This window comes from Oreochromis aureus, linkage group 22, assembly GCF_013358895.1.
Source record: "Oreochromis aureus strain Israel breed Guangdong linkage group 22, ZZ_aureus, whole genome shotgun sequence".
NCBI classification, from domain to species: Eukaryota; Metazoa; Chordata; class Actinopteri; order Cichliformes; family Cichlidae; genus Oreochromis; species Oreochromis aureus.
Genome location: NC_052962.1, coordinates 40,507,046 through 40,531,191, shown reverse-complemented (window position 1 = coordinate 40,531,191; position 24,146 = coordinate 40,507,046). Strand labels below are relative to the sequence as shown.

The window sequence follows — 24,146 nt, the reverse complement described above, 5'->3', positions numbered from 1 at the left end:
ACAACTGCCCCACAACAACTACAGCTTCCCCAACAACAACAACCACAACAGCTGCCCCAACAACAACTACAGCTGCCCCAACAACAACTACAAAACTGCCCCCACAACAACTACAGCTGCCCCAACAACAACCACAACTACAGCTGCCCCAACAACAACAACCACAACTGCTGCACCAACAACTACAACTGCAACCCCAACAACAACCACTACAACTGCAGCCCCAACAACAACCACAACAGCTACCCCAACAACAACAACCACAACAGCTGCCCCAACAAAAACTACAGCTGCCCAAACAACAACCGCGAACAACCACAACAGCTGCCCCAACAACAACCGCAACAACCACAACAACAGCTGCCCCAACAACCACAACAGCGGCACCAACAACAACTACAACAACTGCCCCCACAACAACTACAGCTGCCCCAACAACAACCACAACAGCGCCCCCAACAACAACTACAACAGCTGCCCCAACAACAACTACAGCTGCCCCAACAACAACAACCACAACAGCTGCCCCAACAACAACTACAGCTGCCCCAACAACCACAACAGCGGCACCAACAACAACTACAACAACTGCCCCCACAACAACAACTACAGCTGCCCAAACAACAACCACAACAACTGCCCCAACAACGACCACAACAACTGCCCCAACAACAACAACCACAACAGCTGCCCCAACAACAACTACAGCTGCCCCAACAACAACCACAACAACTGCCCCAACAACGACCACAAACAACTGCCCCAACAACAACAACCACAACAGCTGCCCCAACAACAACCACAACAACCACAACTGCTGCCCCAACAACAACCACAACAACTGCCCCAACAACAACAACCACAACTGCTGCACCAACAACTACAACTGCAACCCCAACAACAACCACAAAACTGCAGCCCCAACAACAACTACAGCTGCCCCAACAACAACCACAACAGCTGCCCCAACAACAACAACCACAACAGCTGTCCCAACAACAACTACAGCTGCCCCAACAACAACTGCAACAACCACAACAGCTGCCCCAACAACAACTACAACAACTGCCCCCACAACAACAACTACAGCTGCCCTAACAACAACCATAACTACAGCTGCCCCAACAACAACAACCACAACAGCTGCCCCAACAACTACAGCTGCCCCAACAACAACTACAACAGCTGCCCCAACAACAACAACCACAACTGCTGCACCAACAACTACAACTGCAACCCCAACAACAACCACAACAACTGCAACCCCAACAACAACCACAACAACTGCAGCCCCAACAACAACAACCACAACAGCTGCCCCAACAACAACTACAACAACTGCCCCCACAACAACAACTACAGCTGCCCCAACAACAACAACCACAACAGCTGCCCCAACATCGACCACAACAACTGCCCCAACAACAACAACTACAGCTGCCCCAACAACAACAACCACAACAGCTGCCCCAACAACAACTACAGCTGCCCCAACAACAACTACAACAACTGCCCCCACAACAACAACTACAGCTGCCCCAACAACAACAACCACAACAGCTGCCCCAACAACAACTACAGCTGCCCCAACAACAACCGCAACAACCACAACAGCTGCCCCAACAACAACTACAGCTGCCCCAACCACAACAGCTGCCCCAACAACAACTACAGCTGCCCCAACAACCACAACAGCTGCCCCAACAACAACTACAGCTGCCCCAACAACAACCACAACAGCTGCCCCAACAACAACCGCAACAACCACAACAGCTGCCCCAACAACAACTACAGCTGCCCCAACAACCACAACAGCGGCACCAACAACAACTACAACAACTGCCCCCACAACAACTACAACAACTGCCCCCACAACAACAACTACAGCTTTCCCAACAACAACAACCACAACAGCTGCCCCAACAACAACTACAGCTGCCCCAACAACAACTACAACAACTGCCCCCACAACAACAACTACAGCTGCCCCAACAACAACCACAACTACAGCTGCCCCAACAACCACAAACAGCGGCACCAACAACAACCACAACAACTGCCCCAACAACAACTACAACAACTGCCCCAACAACAACTACAACAACTGCCCCAACAACAACCACAACAACTGCCCCAACAACGACCACAACAACTGCCCCAACAACAACAACCACAACAGCTGCCCCAACAACAACTACAGCTGCCCCAACAACAACCACAACAGCTGCCCCAACAACAACCGCAACAACCACAACAGCTGCCCCAACAACAACTACAGCTGCCCCAACAACCACAACAGCGGCACCAACAACAACTACAACAACTGCCCCCACAACAACTACAGCTGCCCCAACAACAACCACAACAGCGCCCCAACAACAACTACAACAGCTGCCCCAACAACAACTACAACAACTGCCCCCCCCAACAACAACAACTACAGCTTTCCCAACAACAACAACCACAACAGCTGCCCCAACAACAACTACAGCTGCCCCAACAACAACTACAACAACTGCCCCCACAACAACTACAGCTGCCCCAACAACAACCACAACTACAGCTGCCCCAACAACAACAACCACAACAACTGCCCCAACAACAACAACCACAACAGCTGCCCCAACAACAACTACAGCTGCCCCAACAACAACCGCAAACAACCACAACAGCTGCCCCAACAACAACTACAACTGCCCCCACAACAACAACTACAGCTGCCCCAACAACAACCACAACAGCTGCCCCAACAACAACTACAGCTGCCCCAACAACAACCGCAAGAACAACCACAACAGCTGCCCCAACAACAACTACAACAACTGCCCCCACAACAACAACTACAGCTGCCCCAACAACAACCACAACTACAGCTGCCCCAACAACAACAACCACAACAACTGCCCCAACAACAACAACCACAACTACTGCACCAACAACTACAACTGCAACCCCAACAACAACCACAACAACTGCAGCCCCAACAACAACTACAGCTGCCCCAACAACAACCGCAGAACAACCACAACAGCTGCCCCAACAACAACTACAGCTGCCCCAACAACAACCACAACAACTGCCCCAACAACGACCACAACAACTGCCCCAACAACAATAACTACAGCTGCCCCAACAACAACAACCACAACAGCTGCCCCAACAACAACTACAGCTGCCCCAACAACAACTACAACAACTGCCCCCACAACAACAACTACAGCTGCCCCAACAACAACCACAACTACAGCTGCCCCAACAACAACAACAACCACAACAGCTACCCCAACAACAACTACAGCTGCCCCAACAACAACCGCAAACAACCACAACAGCTGCCCCAACAACAACTACAACAACTGCCCCCACAACAACAACTACAGCTGCCCCAACAACAACCACAACTACAGCTGCCCCAACAACAACAACCACAACAACTGCCCCAACAACAACAACCACAACTGCTCCAACAACAACTACAACTGCAACCCCAACAACAAGCACAACAACTGCAGCCCCAACAACAACTACAGCTGCCCCAACAACAACCGCAACAACCACAACAGCTGCCCCAACAACAACTACAGCTGCCCCAACAACAACCACAACAGCTGCCCCAACAACGACCACAACAACTGCCCCAACAACAACAACCACAACAGCTGCCCCAACAACAACAACCACAACAGCTGCCCCAACAACAACTATAGCTGCCCCAACAACAACCGCAACAACCACAACAGCGGCCCCAACAACAACTACAGCTGCCCCAACAACAACTACAACAACTGCCCCCACAACAACAACCACAACAGCTGCCCCATCAACAACTACAGCTGCCCCAACAACAACCGCAACAACCACAACAGCTGCCCCAACAACAACTACAGCTGCCCCAACAACAACCACAACAGCTGCCCCAACAACGACCACACAACAACTGCCCCAACAACAACAACCACAACAGCTGCCCCAACAACAACAACCACAACAGCTGCCCCAACAACAACTATAGCTGCCCCAACAACAACCGCAACAACCACAACAGCGGTCCCAACAACAACTACAGCTGCCCCAACAACAACTACAACAACTGCCCCCACAACAACAACCACAACAGCTGCCCCAACAACAACTACAGCTGCCCCAACAACAACCGCAACAACCACAACAGCTGCCCCAACAACAACTACAACAACTGCCCCCACAACAACAACCACAACAGCTGCCCCAACAACAACTACAGCTGCCCCAACAACAACCACAACAGCTGCCCCAACAACAACTACAGCTGCCCCAACAACAACCGCAACAACCACAACAGCTGCCCCAACAACAACCACAACTACAGCTGCCCCAACAACAACAACCACAACAACTGCCCCAACAACAACAACCACAACTGCTGCACCAACAACTACAACTGCAACCCCAACAACAACCACAACAACTGCAGCCCCAACAACAACTACAGCTGCCCCAACAACAACCACAACAGCTGCCCCAACAACAACTACAGCTGCCCCAACAACAACCGCAACAACCACAACAGCTGCCCCAACAACAACTACAACAACTGCCCCCACAACAACAACTACAGCTGCCCCAACAACAACCACAACTACAGCTGCCCCAACAACAACAACCACAACAACTGCCCCAACAACAACAACCACAACTGCTGCACCAACAACTACAACTGCAACCCCAACAACAACCACAACAACTGCAGCCCCAACAACAACTACAGCTGCCCCAACAACAACCGCAACAACCACAACAGCTGCCCCAACAACAACTACAGCTGCCCCAACAACAACCACAACAACTGCCCCAACAACGACCACAACAACTGCCCCAACAACAACAACCACAACAGCTGCCCCAACAACAACAACCACAACAGCTGCCCCAACAACAACTACAGCTGCCCCAACAACAACCGCAACAACAACCACAACAGCGGCCCCAACAACAACTACAGCTGCCCCAACAACAACTACAACAACTTCCCCACAACAACAACCACAACAGCTGCCCCAACAACAACTACAGCTGCCCCAACAACAACCGCAACAACCACAACAGCGGCACCAACAACAACTACAACTGCTCCCACAACAACAACTACAGCTGCCCCAACAACAACCACAACAGCGCCCCCAACAACAACTACAACAGCTGCCCCAACAACAACTACAGCTGCCCCAACAACCACAACAGCGGCACCAACAACAACTACAACAACTGCCCCCACAACCACAACAACTGCCCCAACAACAACCACAACAGCGCCCCCAACAACAACTACAACAGCTGCCCCAACAACAACTACAACAACTGCCCCCACAACAACTACAGCTTCCCAACAACAACAACCACAACAGCTGCCCCAACAACAACTACAGCTGCCCCAACAACAACTACAACAACTGCCCCCCACAACAACTACAGCTGCCCCAACAACAACCACAACTACAGCTGCCCCAACAACAACAACCACAACTGCTGCACCAACAACTACAACTGCAACCCCAACAACAACCACTACAACTGCAGCCCCAACAACAACCACAACAGCTACCCCAACAACAACAACCACAACAGCTGCCCCAACAAAACTACAGCTGCCCAAACAACAACCGCAACAACCACAACAGCTGCCCCAACAACAACCGCAAACAACCACAACAGCTGCCCCAACAACTACAGCTGCCCCAACAACCACAACAGCGGCACCAACAACAACTACAACAACTGCCCCACAACAACTACAGCTGCCCCAACAACAACCACAACAGCGCCCCAACAACAACTACAACAGCTGCCCCAACAACAACTACAGCTGCCCCAACAACAACAACCACAACAGCTGCCCCAACAACAACTACAGCTGCCCCAACAACCACAACAGCGGCACCAACAACAACTACAACAACTGCCCCCACAACAACAACTACAGCTGCCCAAACAACAACCACAACAACTGCCCCAACAACGACCACAACAACTGCCCCAACAACAACAAAGACAACAGCTGCCCCAACAACAACTACAGCTGCCCCAACAACAACCACAACAACTGCCCCAACAACGACCACAACAACTGCCCCAACAACAACAACCACAACAGCTGCCCCAACAACAACCACAACAACCACAACTGCTGCCCCAACAACAACCACAACTACAGCTGCCCCAACAACAACAACCACAACTGCTGCACCAACAACTACAACTGCAACCCCAACAACAACCACTACAACTGCAGCCCCAACAACAACAACCACAACAGCTACCCCAACAACAACAACCACAACAGCTGCCCCAACAAAACTACAGCTGCCCAAACAACAACCGCGAACAACCACAACAGCTGCCCCAACAACAACCGCAACAACCACAACAGCTGCCCCAACAACAACTACAGCTGCCCCAACAACCACAACAGCGGCACCAACAACAACTACAGCTGCCCCAACAACAACCACAACAGCGCCCCCAACAACAACTACAACAGCTGCCCCAACAACAACTACAGCTGCCCCAACAACAACAACCACAACAGCTGCCCCAACAACAACAACACAGCTGCCCCAACAACCACAACAGCGGCACCAACAACAACTACAACAACTGCCCCCACAACAACAACTACAGCTGCCCAAACAACAACCACAACAACTGCCCCAACAACGACCACAACAACTGCCCCAACAACAACAACCACAACAGCTGCCCCAACAACAACTACAGCTGCCCCAACAACAACCACAACAACTGCCCCAACAACGACCACAACAACTGCCCCAACAACAACAACCACAACAGCTGCCCCAACAACAACCACAACAACCACAACTGCTGCCCCAACAACAACCACAACAACTGCCCCAACAACAACAACCACAACTGCTGCACCAACAACTACAACTGCAACCCCAACAACAACCACAAAAACTGCAGCCCCAACAACAACTACAGCTGCCCCAACAACAACCACAACAGCTGCCCCAACAACAACAACCACAACAGCTGTCCCAACAACAACTACAGCTGCCCCAACAACAACTGCAACAACCACAACAGCTGCCCCAACAACAACTACAACAGCTGCCCCAACAACAACTACAACAACTGCCCCCACAACAACTACAGCTTCCCCAACAACAACAACCACAACAGCTGCCCCAACAACAACTACAGCTGCCCCAACAACAACTACAAAAACTGCCCCCACAACAACTACAGCTGCCCCAACAACAACCACAACTACAGCTGCCCCAACAACAACAACCACAACTGCTGCACCAACAACTACAACTGCAACCCCAACAACAACCACTACAACTGCAGCCCCAACAACAACCACAACAGCTACCCCAACAACAACAACCACAACAGCTGCCCCAACAAAAACTACAGCTGCCCAAACAACAACCGCAACAACCACAACAGCTGCCCCAACAACAACCGCAACAACCACAACAGCTGCCCCAACAACCACAACAGCGGCACCAACAACAACTACAACAACTGCCCCCACAACAACTACAGCTGCCCCAACAACAACCACAACAGCGCCCCCAACAACAACTACAACAGCTGCCCCAACAACAACTACAGCTGCCCCAACAACAACAACCACAACAGCTGCCCCAACAACAACTACAGCTGCCCCAACAACCACAACAGCGGCACCAACAACAACTACAACAACTGCCCCCACAACAACAACTACAGCTGCCCAAACAACAACCACAACAACTGCCCCAACAACGACCACAACAACTGCCCCAACAACAACAACCACAACAGCTGCCCCAACAACAACTACAGCTGCCCCAACAACAACCACAACAACTGCCCCAACAACGACCACAACAACTGCCCCAACAACAACAACCACAACAGCTGCCCCAACAACAACCACAACAACCACAACTGCTGCCCCAACAACAACCACAACAACTGCCCCAACAACAACAACCACAACTGCTGCACCAACAACTACAACTGCAACCCCAACAACAACCACAAAAACTGCAGCCCCAACAACAACTACAGCTGCCCCAACAACAACCACAACAGCTGCCCCAACAACAACAACCACAACAGCTGTCCCAACAACAACTACAGCTGCCCCAACAACAACTGCAACAACCACAACAGCTGCCCCAACAACAACTACAACAACTGCCCCCACAACAACAACTACAGCTGCCCTAACAACAACCATAACTACAGCTGCCCCAACAACAACAACCACAACAGCTGCCCCAACAACTACAGCTGCCCCAACAACAACTACAACAACTGCCCCCACAACAACAACTACAGCTGCCCCAACAACAACCACAACTACAGCTGCCCCAACAACAACAACCACAAGAACTGCCCCAACAACAACAACCACAACTGCTGCACCAACAACTACAACTACAGCTGCCCCAACAACAACCACAACAGTTGCACCAATAACAACCACAACAACTGCAGTCCGAACAACAACTTCTGCTGCCCCAACAACAACCACAACTGCTGCACCAACAACAACCACAACAACTGCATTCCGAACAACAACTTCTGCTGCTCCTCCAACAATAACCACAACAAGTGCGCCAACAACAACAACTACAGTTGCCCCAACAACAACCACAACTTCTGCACCAACAACCACAACAACTGCAGTCCCAACAACTACTACTGCTTCTCTAACAACAACTACAACAACTGGGCCAACAACAACAACCACAACTGCCCCTACAACAACAACTACAGCTGTGGTGACAACAACCACAACTGCAACTGTTGCTCCAACAACTACTACAACTGCAGCCCCAACCACAACCACAACAGCTGCCCCAACAACAACCACGACTTCTGCCACAACCACAGCTGCTCCAACATCAACCTCAACTACCCCAACAACAACCACAGCCACTATAACAACATCAACAACTACCCCTACAACAATCTCAAGTATCCCGACAACAAGTACAACCACTACAAAAGCATCAGCAACTACCCCAGCAACAACCACAGCCACTACAACAAGATCAGCAACTACCTCAACCACATCTACCCCAACAACAAGTACAAGTACAACCACTACAACGACAAAAGCAACTACCCCTACAACAACCTCAACTACCCCAACAACAATTAGAACTACTGCAACAACCACCTCCTCTGCCATGGTCAACAACATCAGCTTCCTTACAGTAGTTCTGGTTCTGATGTCACATGTACTCAGCTCATATTTTTAACATTTTTAAGTTCACATCCTGAAAATGAAGTAATAAACCAAAGTACATGTGAAGATTTGAAATTACTAAGAAACCAAGTTGTAAAGCATACTTTAATTCTTATTTATTGTATTTTTTTTGGGGGGGGGGGTGTTTTTTCCAGACATCTTTGAAGTATCCCTCCCTGAGATGTTGTTTGTATGTGTATCATCCAAACATGTGATCAGGGGACTGACATTAAAAATATTGTGATGTCTGCTGTCTCAACACTGATCTTATCGTTGCACCTTTGAAAACTATCATAAATAAAATCTCTTTGCATTGATTAATGAGTGTCCCCTGACTGTTTTATGATGAGAATGATTTCTCTTAATAATAGTTTCTCTACAAATCTGTTCACAGTCACAGCGGTAAAATGTAGCATGTCACTTCTGAAAAATGTCACAGAGCATGTGTGAAACAGCACTGCAACAGTCAGTGTTGTTGGCTCTTTCAGGAGGACAAAAGCAGGGAGACACTTGCATTCAAGCTGTTTCTGTACACACCTTTAACCAGGACGATATCTACCATTACTTCACCTGCACATATTTATATGGATGCTGATGTTATCTCATGTTGCTGGCTTATAAAACATCACACTTGCTTTCACTGTGGTGGACAGCTTACAAGTAACGAGTTCTATTAAATTATAATGTAACTTCATATGTCTAAGACTTTAGACTGCAGTGTACATGTGGTACCAAAAGTTCAGTTGATCAAACACTTTGTCTTCACTACAGTTGCATGAAGCTGTCAGACACAGCTGCCCCAACTACAGCTACTGTACCTACAACTACCTCTGCTGCAAAATGAGCTTCATCTCAGTAGCTGTGTCGCTTATGTCACATGTACCTCATAAAGATTATTAATGTTGTTCAGCTCACATCCTGTAAGTGCAGCGATTAAAAACTGAAGGACGTGAAAATGTGAAACGTTTAAATGAGCTGAGTTATGTTAGTGTCAGGGACTGGCTGTGTGCAGGGAGGTGAGGACCCAAACGCAAGACTCACAACACGCATAGATAAACTCAAAACACAGCTTTATTAACAGAAAGGCACAGGGCGATATAAAACTGCACCGGGGAGAACTAAAACTAACTCACAAGGAGGCACAGGGAAATCACAGGGAAATGCACACAAAACTGAAGGGCGATGCGACACGAAACAGAGGGCAATTCTCACATAAATACACAGAAGATAATAAGGGACATGGCAATACACAGGGAGCACAGCTGAGGACAATTACGCATAAAAAGGGAGGACACAGAACTGAAAATACTCAGAGCTATATGAACACAGGTACACAGAGGAAGATAAGAAGCAAAGACATGGGGAAATCTAACAACCAAAAGCCAAACATGACAACCTTGGGACCAGGACTAAACTAACAAGGTGGACTCAAATCATAATACAAAATGACAAAACACAAGAAACTGAGACCGCTGGGTCATAAGACCCAGGATCATGACAGTTAGTGTGTGATTCTGACTGAGAGATCGATCGACAAGTTCATTCAGGAACATTTGACATTCATCTGGGATGTCTTCTTGCGAAGATATAAACAAAAGTTCCCTTATACATGTTTAACACTAGGTTTACTATCCTGCGCAAATTTGCGTAACTTCCCTAAACCCAATACCCCCTAGAATTACTGGCTTTTTTATTTTCTGGTGCAAGTCCCGAGGTGTTAAGCACCCCTGCTGAGATTTTCACAGGTCGTCAGCTTGTTTCTCCTACAGCTTTTGTTGTGCAAACCACCCATTGTCCTTGAGGCCTGGCACATTTGCATTTGCTCACTCAGAGTTGCTCAGATCCAAGGCAGGCCAAACCTCTGTGTTACAACTTTCAGAAATGCCTGATAGAAATGCTTCAACTTACTCATGAGATTTTGACCACATTTTTGCGGAAGTCACAACTATACTGAATGCACGACCGTTGTTGCCAGCTGCAAGAATGCTTGGTAGGGAACAGCTGTTCCCTACCAAGGTTCGTTTCAAAGTTTGAAAGACTTTGAAATAAAACAGACTTGTGTACCCATATATTGTGAATGTCTGTCTTTTGTATGTAGGTTGTAACACAGAGGTTTGGCCTGCCTTGGATCTAAGTAAACAAATGCCAATGTTGCACACACACACACACACACACACACACACAGCAAATCTGCATTTATTTGTCCCACAAGTGGAAAATCTGCATTGTCATTGCAAAAAGTGGACAGAGCAAGGTATAGAAAGTGCACTATACAAACAATCTGGAAACATAAATATGGACACGTGTATTCAAAAATATTGGTGTATGTACACACACACACACACACACACACACACACACACACATATCTATCTATCTACGTGTGTGTGTGTGTGTGTGTGTGTGTGTGTGTGTGTGTGTATATATATATATATATATACACACACACATATATATATATATGTACATATATATATGTACATATATATATATATATATATATATATATATATATATATATATATATATATTGTTAGGTTCAATTGTTGAGAGAAGAATCCATAAAACCACAGATCCAGGCGTGTGCAATTTAGACGGCATTTTAATGAACACATGTGTGAGTTCAACAACCCAATCAGTGTTGAACTGAACTTACAATCATGAGACAAGGTTTTATATGGGTACAATAACAAAGCCCCTCTTTTACAAAAATAGACAATAGTACAGCTTACGTCAATCCAAACCACAAAATGTTCCCTGACCTTTAACATTGCTCTAAAAACATTGTCTTCGGTCGGTTGCTTCCCTCTTCGCTGTCGCTTGTCGGGTGCACTTCCTCTAAGTACTTCGCACACTTCTGCATTTCTGCCCTACCAAAATAGATCTGTTATGGTGTGTGTGTGAGTGCGTGCACGCGGCAAGGCGCGTGCATGTTGTGTACTGCGTGCGTGTCATGACCTCTCACTATTTGTCTGTCTGTGCTGCATCTGCTTTTCTGAACCTTAGTTGACCTTAACTTAAGCAACTTGAACTTTCCCCTATCAGTGATCCCTATAGGTGTACTCTACTGAATTAATGTTTTGATCAAAAGCCTCTACTAAAAGCTTAAATCAAAGATAAATGCATACTAACTCTTTGGCTCTTTGGCTTGCACTCGCTCTGCTTTCGGTTTCACTTCTGCAAAACATGCTCTGCAGACGCGCTTTCGCTTCCTGTCTCATTTTGGCACAGAGAGTATTTTCCTGTCTCTGCCCTCTACACAGAGATCATAAAAGCATTAATAACTTTTAAATTATAGATTCAACTCAACCCTTTAAAATGGTTCTTCTTTGGACCTGTAATAAAGACTAATATAATACCAATATATTTGAACATCTGAATGCATCTGAATGCAACATCACATGAAATGGTAATGATGATTATAAAATAGCAGCAAATAATAGCAATAAAATATTTCTATTCCTCTCACTTCCCTTTTTGACCTCTGGATGACATCCAGAGGTCACCAAAACAACGAAAAGCATAACCGAAACTAATAATTCACGGAGTAGATCCTAGTCTAAGACTAGATCCACCTTAACTGTAAGGGATAAAACCTTCTCCCTACTATGCTCTAACTTACTCTGTTTCCTCAATTGTTCTCAAAACATGAACCTTATTCCATATTTGGTTTTTGACTTTTATTTTCAAATCTTAATCAACCGTACTCAGCATTTGTAAAACTCTTCAAGCACTGCCTTTAAGAGAATCGAAGGAAGCACGTCTCTGCATGTGCTTCCTCTTTGCTCCTTATCTGATCATCGACATCCTGTGCACAAAACTGTCCCTGCTGCAAGGGCCTACCTCTCATCTAAGTCACCTCTCACAAGCAAAATCATCATAAAATCATTATAAGGGCTTATTCTACTAAAAGGATAATAAAAACAACCGCTTTAATCACTCAGTGTAAGCACATAGTTATTTGCTCCTAGATAAACTTCATCATAGCTAAAAACTGAACTCTAACAGTATTTTGAACTCCCATTTTCTGGGTGATAACCTGTTTGAATATATCATTTTATTTCATTTTGCTGCTTTTAATGTAATGACTCCTTCTAACTTAAACTTTATCAGACTTAACCAACATATATAAGCTTTCTCCCTTTGCTTCTGTTTTCTGTATTTCTGTATTCTGTAACTGCTTTTATATAAGAGGACTAAGTTAGAGCTGCATCTGTTATCTCAATATTTTATATGTCACTCAGTTTAGTTACAAGCAAAACTCCTATTCAGTTCCTCTTTCTGTCATTTGTTATTGGGCCAACTCAAATTCAGTTAAAAGCTAAAGGAATTTCAGGCCCTAGGCCTCAAATCAATACTGTCCTGTGTGTTGATGAACTCTGTATGTCTGTAAGCGTGTGCAATCCTTCAAAACTCAGGTCATTCTCACAGTAGATTGGCTAATCATAACGTTAACCAAAAGTTTATGACCCTCAAGAGACGACTCTCTGAGCCACAACTCCGTTAAAGGCACCAAATGCAATGTGTATGAAAAAATCATTTCTACATATATAATCTCCAATATTATTCATTTGAGTCAGCGAGACTTTTAACATCCTCATAAAAGCTCTCCTCTACCCTAAAGCCTACCTTATAACAACATTCTAGCATTATGTCACTGTTACAACTTATCCTAAAAATCAAAAAGAAATCCCACATTTTCTACTCATAAAATCGTCACTATCTTCCCAAAGCATATCCTTTATTCCCACAATTTCCCCTTTAATTTGGTGTACAACTTCTTTTTAACCCCAGCAATTTATCTTCTAAACAGAATTCAGTTCATTTTACTCCTTTCTTTAGAATTAACAATCTCTGCCTCAGTTTTACCATATCTAAATTATCAAACAACCCCAATCGTTATAAAATCCTAGTAAAACCCTTTCAAATTAAACACATTAAATCTTAAACCCTCTCTTTTGACACATCTCATGTGGCAAAAAACTCAACATGCTCCACCCAAGCTTAACAAATTAAAAGGAAAAAAAGGTTAGTCATTTCATTTCCCAGAACCGCTCAGCAATTCTCCTCTCCGGTGTTTTGCTTCAGCCCTGAAAACCTGTGTTTAAGGAACAAAATCAATTTAATCATCATGTCAAATCTCCTCCAACTCGTTGCTCCATGCAAAGTCTGGATCCTTGGAACTTCCTGGAAACAAAACCTGTACTTTACATTTCATACTCTCCCTCTATGATCCCGTCTGTGTCATGACAAAAACAAACTTAAACAGAACAGTTATTAATCATGTGTTACCTCAGTTAATGGTAACTTAAGTTACACCAAACAATGTTTCCCTTTTAGCATTTAGCATTCTATAATGTAATAACATGGTCTAACCCAAATCAACAAAGCAGAAATTCACCCAAAGGAACATCAGCATCCCCAGATTTAAGTCTTCCACTTCTCCTGTTTGTCAACCTTTATTTATTTCCCCTCTTGGTCCAACCACTCACATTCACTCCCATGCATTCACATGATATTTTTTGCTGATCTGCAGCCCTCCGCGCGCACGTCATCAGATGCTCCACATCAGCAAAATGAGCTCAATCATTTGTTTTATTTCGTTTTCCTGTTTAGGAAAATAGTTCTCTATACTTTTGACTGGATTGAATCGATACAATCCATTTTTAGACAGAGACTTGCCGCCAATCAGTCTCTGATTGTAATCAATTATAATTCTGTAAAGCCCACCTGATTTTCGTACTTGGTAATTTTGTCAGCGCCGTCGGTTCACTGTCTTCCAGGCCTGCTTAGAACAAAATGAAAAAGAGAGCTGATTATTAGCTCATCAAAGTACAAAACAAAATCACCTGACAGGTTTTTTCCTGAGTGCACTACTACAAAAATTTTTGGGGCCCCTCTCAGACATATCCACGTCTTAATTAAACACCCTCTCTGGAAATAAAACAACAGCCTCAAAAATCTGAAACAATCTTAAATTTCACCCGCTTCAACACACCGAAAACCTCGTCAAAAGATCAAAGACCGTTTGCACAATGTCACCCTTCCTCACTTTACCATGTGTTCATTCAGCACAAGATAAAAACCAATTTCAACCACATATCATCCTTAAATTATAAATTTCCTGTCCAAATCTGCCCCTCTGAACAGACCTGACCACCGTAATCAACTATCCTGATACTTTACCATTATATATTTCGCCAAATACTCTTCATCAGCCCCGATCTCTCTTGAACTGAACAGAAAGCCTCCGACACACACACACACAGGAAGTGTCTCTGCTCCAGCTAATTTGCATAAACCCACAGCTCAACAGCCAACTTAACAAGAGGAATACATGTTTAAACCTTATCACATCATTGAATTATTTTCACTTTCTTTCTATACTAATCACTTACTCTGATCAATCAGTACAAGAGCACTCCCGAGTCACTCTTATAAACACTTTTCTTTTGTTTTTTTTTCCATCTATTTTAAATCTTTCCATCAATTGTATTAACCATTCACACCATTCTCTCACTCATACAAGCAGCAAGCAGATCTTCATTGCATATGCTTATATTCTTAGCCAGGTTTTAAATCAATATCTGTTCATTAAGCTTCAAGAGCTTGTCTTTATAAGGTTAATGCATTTTCTGTTTGTGTGTGTATGGGTATATGTTATTTTGCATCTATGGCTTCACAGTCTCCCAGACTTCTTCCCAACTCTCCAGTTAAGCAGCCAGTTTTCTTTTTCCCCGAGTTACTAACCCACATTTTGATTTCCCACCTTAAATTACCGCCTCCTGGTCTTCAGCCAGGAGCTAGGCTTGCTTTTCAGGTTCCTGGACACATCATTCTGTGAACAATTCCACCAGAAACTTGCCTTAACTTATCCAGTGAGGTTACCCTCTAACTTTCTTCCGACTGCTGCTGTGGAGAATTGGTCCGGTTCTGCTTTACCCCTGAAAATAACAAAACTAAGACATTTTCATTATTACCACAAGTGCTTAAATGACCCATTTCTCTGTCTCTGGTCAGAAATACCAATTATGCCATGCATGTAAGCGTGTTCTTCCCTGCATTTTATGTTAATTGGGTGTAAACTGCTTCTTCATTAAATTAATTCATTGAGTTCTTCGTTGCATTTCTATGTATTCATGTTAATGTACACTACGTGTCAGCTGTTTCTTCATTGCATCCTATATATTCATATTTAATTTATGCATTTCACCACTGAGCTTTAGATTCAAACTATCTCACTTCTGATTCATTTCAAAAATAATCTCACATGTAACAATTTGTATGTGTGTTTTCTATTCATTAAGGTAACGACAATTATTTTCGTTCATTATTCTTACCTTTTCTAATGTTTACCTCTTTGTTATGCTGTAGTGGACATCCCTAAACAATTCATGAGTTCAGGCTTCAATTTTCAATCCAATTATATCCTATATTCTCGCAGTCAAACTCGTCCCCGCTTCATCTCTCACTGGTCCTCTCTGCACAATGTCCTGTTCGGGCTTCAAAGCTCCAGCAAACACAGTCTCAACTCAGCTGTTGTCTTCTTCTCTGTTTCTTTACAGTCTTTCTTTCAGATTAAGTCCCAGCATGGCAAAATATCACTCAATGTCCAGTGCTCTTCCACAATTCTTTATCCCACTGTTCAACTGCCCAGCCTGTATTTTCACAGTACATGTTACATTACTCTTACATGCTGCTGCTGGTCGTCAGTCGTCATCAGTGTTAATGGATCAGTGGCACTGCCGTTTGCCTGCTGTATTCAAGTTCACGATGTTCTGTCGGTCTTCATCAGGCGATTGACTGTCCTTTGAACTTCTTCTCCGCTTCAGGGACAAAGTGAGAGGTGAAGCTATAAATTTTAGCCAAAAAGTGGCCTGTTTTTCCCAATTGTTCCTCTATCCTTTCTGCCAGTTACTCAAAGTCCCATGTTGAGAGAAGTCCACCTGTATTGGCATACTAAGGCGTACAATTAATATTATATTCATTTCTTTTCTTAAAGGCTTCATTTGCTTCATGTGCCTAGAGTTCACTCATCTGTCTCTCTGTGTTCTTTCTTTACACACTCAGTTACCATTTATGGGCATGCGTTTCCTGTCCCAGACGCACACACTTCCTCTCACACACCAGGCACACAGAGCCATATTTCCTGTTTTCTGCAGACTCTGTCTCCCTTTGTATTTATGGTCTAAAACCCTCTTTAATTCTACTAAGTCTTGATCTAAAAACAATACACCTTCATTTCACTCACACACATGTAAATAGAGCTCTTTCACACATCAGGACAACTAACACTTCTTCCCACACATCTCCATTCTTTAGGTCAGTTTGTAGCGTATACACTTATGTGTTTTCAATCAGAAAAATAAACTCAACCTCTCATAACATCACTCATGGATTTCTTGAATTAAAAGCACTTTCAAACTTTAAAACATCCTACTTTACATTACCAAAGAAATATATTTCACACTCCTTTATTTCATACACACTTTTTTAAACGTTCCAACCTCTTTCAGACGCCATGAATCGTCTCACACACCCTGCCTTTTCTCTCACTCAGAGAACTCACGCAGAGTCACTCCAATCAAATACTGACAGCACTCACACAGTTAAAATCACTCGAAATACGCTTTCATACGAGTATTTTGGACATGCCTTCCATGATCAGAAAGAGCAAGTCAAAAGAAAAAGAAAAAGAAAACTGAAACCTCTCATCATCTCGCCGCTTCTCCCCACACACACATAACTGAAAATAAAACACACCAACATTTATGGCTCACGAAATATACATCTATCAAAATTCAGTCATTTCCTATGCATCCACACTAATATATTCACACTGTATTTACACTCTCATAATAAGCAAAACCAACCTCTTATATACAGGCATTTAGCAAAAAGCTCAGTCCTCTCGAAAACTGAAACCACCCTCTCTGCGCGTCACTGCTGCTCATTTGCATTTACACACACAATCAGTGCACATCCGGCTGTGCATGACTGACACAGAGACTGATCTTACTCATAGATCTCATATTTTATATTACAGACGTCTTATTAATTACAACTGCACAGATTTTTAGGCCTTGTCGCTCCTACAAATTTCGAAAATTTTCCATAACCGACTCGAACGGGCAAACCTCAGGTTTTTGCAATCAATTCACCAGACCAGACTCGAACTGCTCTGTCCAGATTTCTAGCCCTAACTTAATTTACCGGTAGCCAAAAAAGCGCAAGAATAGGAGACTCTAACTCCTAGCAATTTTGGAGATTCCCCAGATTTCCCCCGCTGTCGACGGTACTATCCCTACTCTTCCGGGTAGGTCAAGGATAAACGTCTTTATCCAGGAGGGAGCGTTACCTCCGAGAAAATGCGCTTCTTAACAGACGCCGCTGTCGCCCCAGAAAAATTTAGAATAATTTGAGTCAACAATCTTACCCTCCCAACAAGGATTAAGATTGAGGACAACCCTCAACAATTTCGAGATTCCCCAGTACTCCTCGGATGTTGCCCGAAACTATCCCTACTCTTCAGGGTAGGTGAAGGATAAACGTCTTTACCCAGCAGGGAGCGTCACCTCCGAGAAACTTCTTCAGGATTGTATGACCAATGGGACTCTAACCCACAGATTGACCAAATTCCTATCACTCTAAGTTCACTTATTACTTACTTATTCTCATTACTCAGTACTGTCACTTATACTTCATTATCATTACTTCACCGGTAAACTTCATGAAAACTTCACCAAAATTAAAAAACAGACATTCACCAGTAATTTTCAGTGAGCAGACTTTTAATTTGACATGCCCAATGTGACACCTTTTGGAAATATATTTCAACAGGCAGTGTCTTACCTTTAAATGCCCCGGGAATGCCTACTCACTTTCACCACTGATTACCGTCTGCCCGTCCAATTACCACGGACCCTGGATCTCTCCATCTACACCAAAATTAATTCCCTCTCTTCACCGGAACGAGCCCCCAAATGTTAGGGTTCAATTGTTGAGAGAAGAATCCATAAAAACCACAGATCCAGGCGTGTGCAATTTAGACGGCATTTTAATGAACACATGTGTGAGTTCAACAACCCAATCAGTGTTGAACTGAACTTACAATCATGAGACAAGGTTTTATATGGGTACAATAACAAAGCCCCCTCTTTTACAAAAATAGACAATAGTACAGCTTACGTCAATCCAAACCACAAAATGTTCCCTGACCTTTAACATTGCTCTAAAAACATTGTCTTCGGTCGGTGCTTCCCTCTTCGCTGTCGCTTGTCGGGTGCACTTCCTCTAAGTACTTCGGCACACTTCTGCATTTCTGCCCTACCAAAATAGATCTGTTATGGTGTGTGTGTGAGTGCGTACACGTGCAAGGGCGCGTGCATGTTGTGTACTGCGTGCGTGTCATGACCTCTCACTATTTGTCTGTCTGTGCTGCATCTGCTTTTCTGAACCTTAGTTGACCTTAACTTAAGCAACTTGAACTTTCCCCTATCAGTGATCCCTATAGGTGTACTCTACTGAATTAATGTTTTGATCAAAAGCCTCTACTAAAAGCTTAAATCAAAGATAAATGCATACTAACTCTTTGGCTCTTTGGCTTGCACTCGCTCTGCTTTCGGTTTCACTTCTGCAAAACATGCTCTGCAGACGCGTTTAGATTTCCTGTCTCATTTTGGCACAGAGAGTATTTTCCTGTCTCTGCCCTCTACACAGAGATCATAAAAGCATTAATAACTTTTAAATTATAGATTCAACTCAACCCTTTAAAATGGTTCTTCTTTGGACCTGTAATAAAGACTAATATAATACCAATATATTTGAACATCTGAATGCATCTGAATGCAACATCACATGAAATGGTAATGATGATTATAAAATAGCAGCAAATAATAGCAATAAAATATTTCTATTCCTCTCAATATATATTTATATATATATATATATATATATATATATATATATATATATATATATATATATATATATATATATATATATATAGATGTGTCTGTGTGTATAACTAAACTTTATGCTTTAAGTTCATGAACTTATGGCATTCATTTCAATCCTGTTTGTAAGAGCAATCATGTGTCCTGTTGGTGCCATTGTGGATTGCTGGTCAGAAAGTTTTCTGGTGCCACTAATCAAAGAGACAATGCCCGAGATAGATTCATTTCAATTATGCAACACCTTCGATTTGATGACAGGGACACGCGGGCAGAACGGGTGAAAACAGACAAATTTGCAGCGATCTCCGACATCTGGACACGCTTCAACGAGAACTGTGCTAAAAGTTTCACTCCAGGGGAACACATGACCATAGATGAACAGCTGTTCCCTACCAAGGTTCGTTGTCCATTCACCCAGTATATTGCAACCAAGCCAGACAAATTTGGGATCAAGTTCTGGATGGCCACGGATTTGGACACCAAATATGTCTGCAGTGCATCTCCTTACTTGGGAAAGGACCCCAGTCGTCAGAAGGGAGAGAGCTGGCAGAGAACGTGGTCATGAAACTGATGGAGCCGTTTTTGGATGATGGAAGAAATATCACAACGGACAATTTCTTTACTTCACTGTCACTGTCGCACAGACTGCTGCAGCGCAAAACAACATTACTGGGCACGGTGAATAAAGTCCGACGTGAACTTCCTCAACTTGCAAAAGATACTGCAAAGCGAGAGGTATTCTCCACTTCAGTGCTTAGAAGTGGCAGTGTGTCCTTGACAATTTATGCACCTAAAAAAAAACAAGACTGTGTGTGTTCTAAGTTCCATGCACCAAGACGTGACGATCGGTGACGGCAGAAAGAGGAAACCCAACACGATCACAGACTACAACCACATGAAGCTATGTGAATGTGTGTACAATTTACATCAGTGCTACAATGTTTTCTGATGTGTGCTATACAGGCCTATAGAAAAAACATATACTCATGACTCTCTCGCTCTGCTTTTACAGTGTGGTGTAGACGTGTTGGACCAAATGGCACGGATGTATTCTGTAAGATCAGCAACACGCAGGTGGCCAGTAGCGGTTTTCTACATTATGCTGGACCTGGCGGCAGTGAATGCCTACATTTTGTACAAGGCATGTACAGGGTGGACAGGCAAAGAAGATTGTTTCTCGCGTCTTCTAGCTTAGCAACTTCGTTGCCGATTCATGCAGCACAAGGAAATCTTAGCACAGAGGCAGGCTACTGCAGCTGCTGTGCCAGGGACTGTAAAGACAACGCAGTGCCAGGTGCAAGAGAGCTGCAACAGGAATCGCAGCAGATTTACCTGTGCAACATGTAAGAAATTCACCTGTGCCAAATGCAGGGATGGTTGTAACACAGAGGTTTGGCCTGCCTTGGATCTGAGTAAACAAATGCCAATGTTGCACACACACACACACACACACACACACACACACACACACACACACACACACACACACACACACACACACACACACACAGCAAATCTGCATTTATTTGTCCCACAAGTGGAAAATCTGCATTGTCATTGCAAAAAGTGGACAGAGCAAGGTATAGAAAGTGCACTATACAAACATTTTATATATATATACATATACATATTATATATATATATACATATAATATATATATATATATATATATATATATATATATATATATATATATATATATATATATATATATATATATATATATATATATATATATATATATATATATATATATATATATATATATATATATATATATATGTGTGTGCATATATGATATAGATGTGTCTGTGTGTATAACTAGACTTTATGCATATTATATAAGGTGTGGCTATATAAATATATGTACAACTCTGTGTATATATGTTTATGGACAGGCATGCAGGCAGGTAAGGAAGGAAAGCAGCCTTGCAGGGAAGGAAAAACTTGAATCTCTCATGGTTAGGGGTTGGGGAGGTGTGTTTGCACAACAAAAGCAGGAGAACAATGGAGCTGACGACCTGTGAAAATCTCAGCGGGGTGCCAAGAGGTGTTAAGGTCGGGGGGAATTTACGCAAATCTGCGCAGGCCAGTAAATCTAGTAGTAGGGACTTGCACCAGGGAAAAAAGGCTCAGTAATTCTAGTGTTAATGTTATTTGGTTAAGAGTGGCATTAATGTGGCAGACCCTTCCTCTGAATGGAGTTAGAAAGGTGGGCAGGTGGTGGAGTAGCTTCAGGGATGTATGTTCCTGGTTAGAGTGCATACATATACCACCACTCTGGGTGTGTCTCCCCACCCAGCTAGAGGTGGATGACATAGCTTGACAGGGAGGGGTCCAGATGAGAGGCACAACCCAGACTGGTTTGTCCAAATGCAGGTGCAGTGGTTTCATTCAGGCCAGATAAAACTGCATGTTCTTAAACTCAGGTACACGTGTAGCTCTTAATGCAGTCCAGTAAACCTGAAATATAAAGTCACCCCCTTTGTGGCTGATAAATCCCTGTTTTTCTTTCTTTGGATTCACTTCAGTGATTTTTTTTGTTCAGCTGTCACACAGGTATGTAACATCTCAACATGAGGGTTAGCATAGCTACACTGCTCCTCACACATAACGGCCCAACTCACTTTTCTCTGCTGTTTCTTTTCCAATAAGTGTGTGGATGTATTTCTCACACCTCAGTGAACTGGGATGCATCATACTTATTTTCACATTATTTAATGTGAATTAAAGGATTCCACATTTATTTCTTAAGAAGAGTTCCATTTGGCGATTCTTATATTTTTGTTTAAATAAGGCACCATACAGCTGGAATATTTAAATTGCACTTCAAGGAGCTTCAGACAGCTCATGCTTCATATATAATTTTTCTACTTATATGAGTCATGTTCTGTCATGTGCTTTTGCAGAGAACTTTATTCTCAAGCTTAGTCTTAGTTTGGGAAACAGTTTTGTTGGACGTCAGGTTCAGGGTCCAAGTCCAGCTGTAGCTTTGAATGATCCCCCTTTTTCCTTTTAACCATCACACTGCCTGACTGCTCCTCTCTTTATGTTTTATGCACGTAGAGTCTTCATCATGAGCTCAGCAGGTTTGCTGAAAACTGGTGTTGTGTGTTGGAACTCTGTCTTTCTAATAATCTCCAACATGACAGCTGTAGATCCTGTCAGTCCTGAAATCTCTACGTTGCGTGGTGGGACTGTAGATATGACTTGTACTGACATGCCTGAAATCTTGCAGGCAGAACAGTAACACTCACTAAGGAGACAATGATGAAGCATTTCAAGTTAGTTTTATTAATATAGCGGCACATCACAAAAATTGCCTCAAGAGCTATATTGTAAGGTAGTCCCGACAATAATACAAAGAAAGGAGAGAAAACCCCAACAATCATACTAACCCTCTTTGATCATGCGTTTTGGCAATAGTGGGAAGAAAAAAACTCCCTTTTCACAATAAGAAACCTTCAGCAGAGCCAGGCTCAGGAAGGGTCATCTGCTGCGAGCGGTTGGAGTGAGAAGCGGAAGACAGGACAAAAGACACGCTGCCTTGACAGAGTCAGAGATTAATAATAACTAATAATTCATGATACAGAGAGGTCTATAAAAAACACAAAGTGAGTGAAGAAGAAACACGGACACGGACACGCCGTCGGGGCTGAAAGCCGACAGCTCACTGATTTTGAAGCGTCGGTGGGCGCTTTGTGTTTACGTGCTTTTTGCACTAGATTCTGAAGCTGCAGGTTTTAAGGGTTCAATGTTGAGAGAAGGAATCCATAAATAACCACAGATCCAGGCGTGTGCAATTTAGACGGCATTTTAATGAACACATGTGTGAGTTCAACAACCCAATCAGTATTGAACTGTCTTTACCATATTCAGACAACAGTTTTATAGGGTTAAGATAATACAGCCCCCTTTTCTGTTGCTAGGCAGATTT

General features: G+C 43.8%; 1 pseudogene; it reads left to right on the top strand.

Annotated features, from left to right (window-relative positions):
- Positions 1-337: 337 nt before the first annotated feature.
- LOC120435618 lies at positions 338-9,166 on the top strand (annotated as a pseudogene).
- Positions 9,167-24,146: the final 14,980 nt, after the last annotated feature.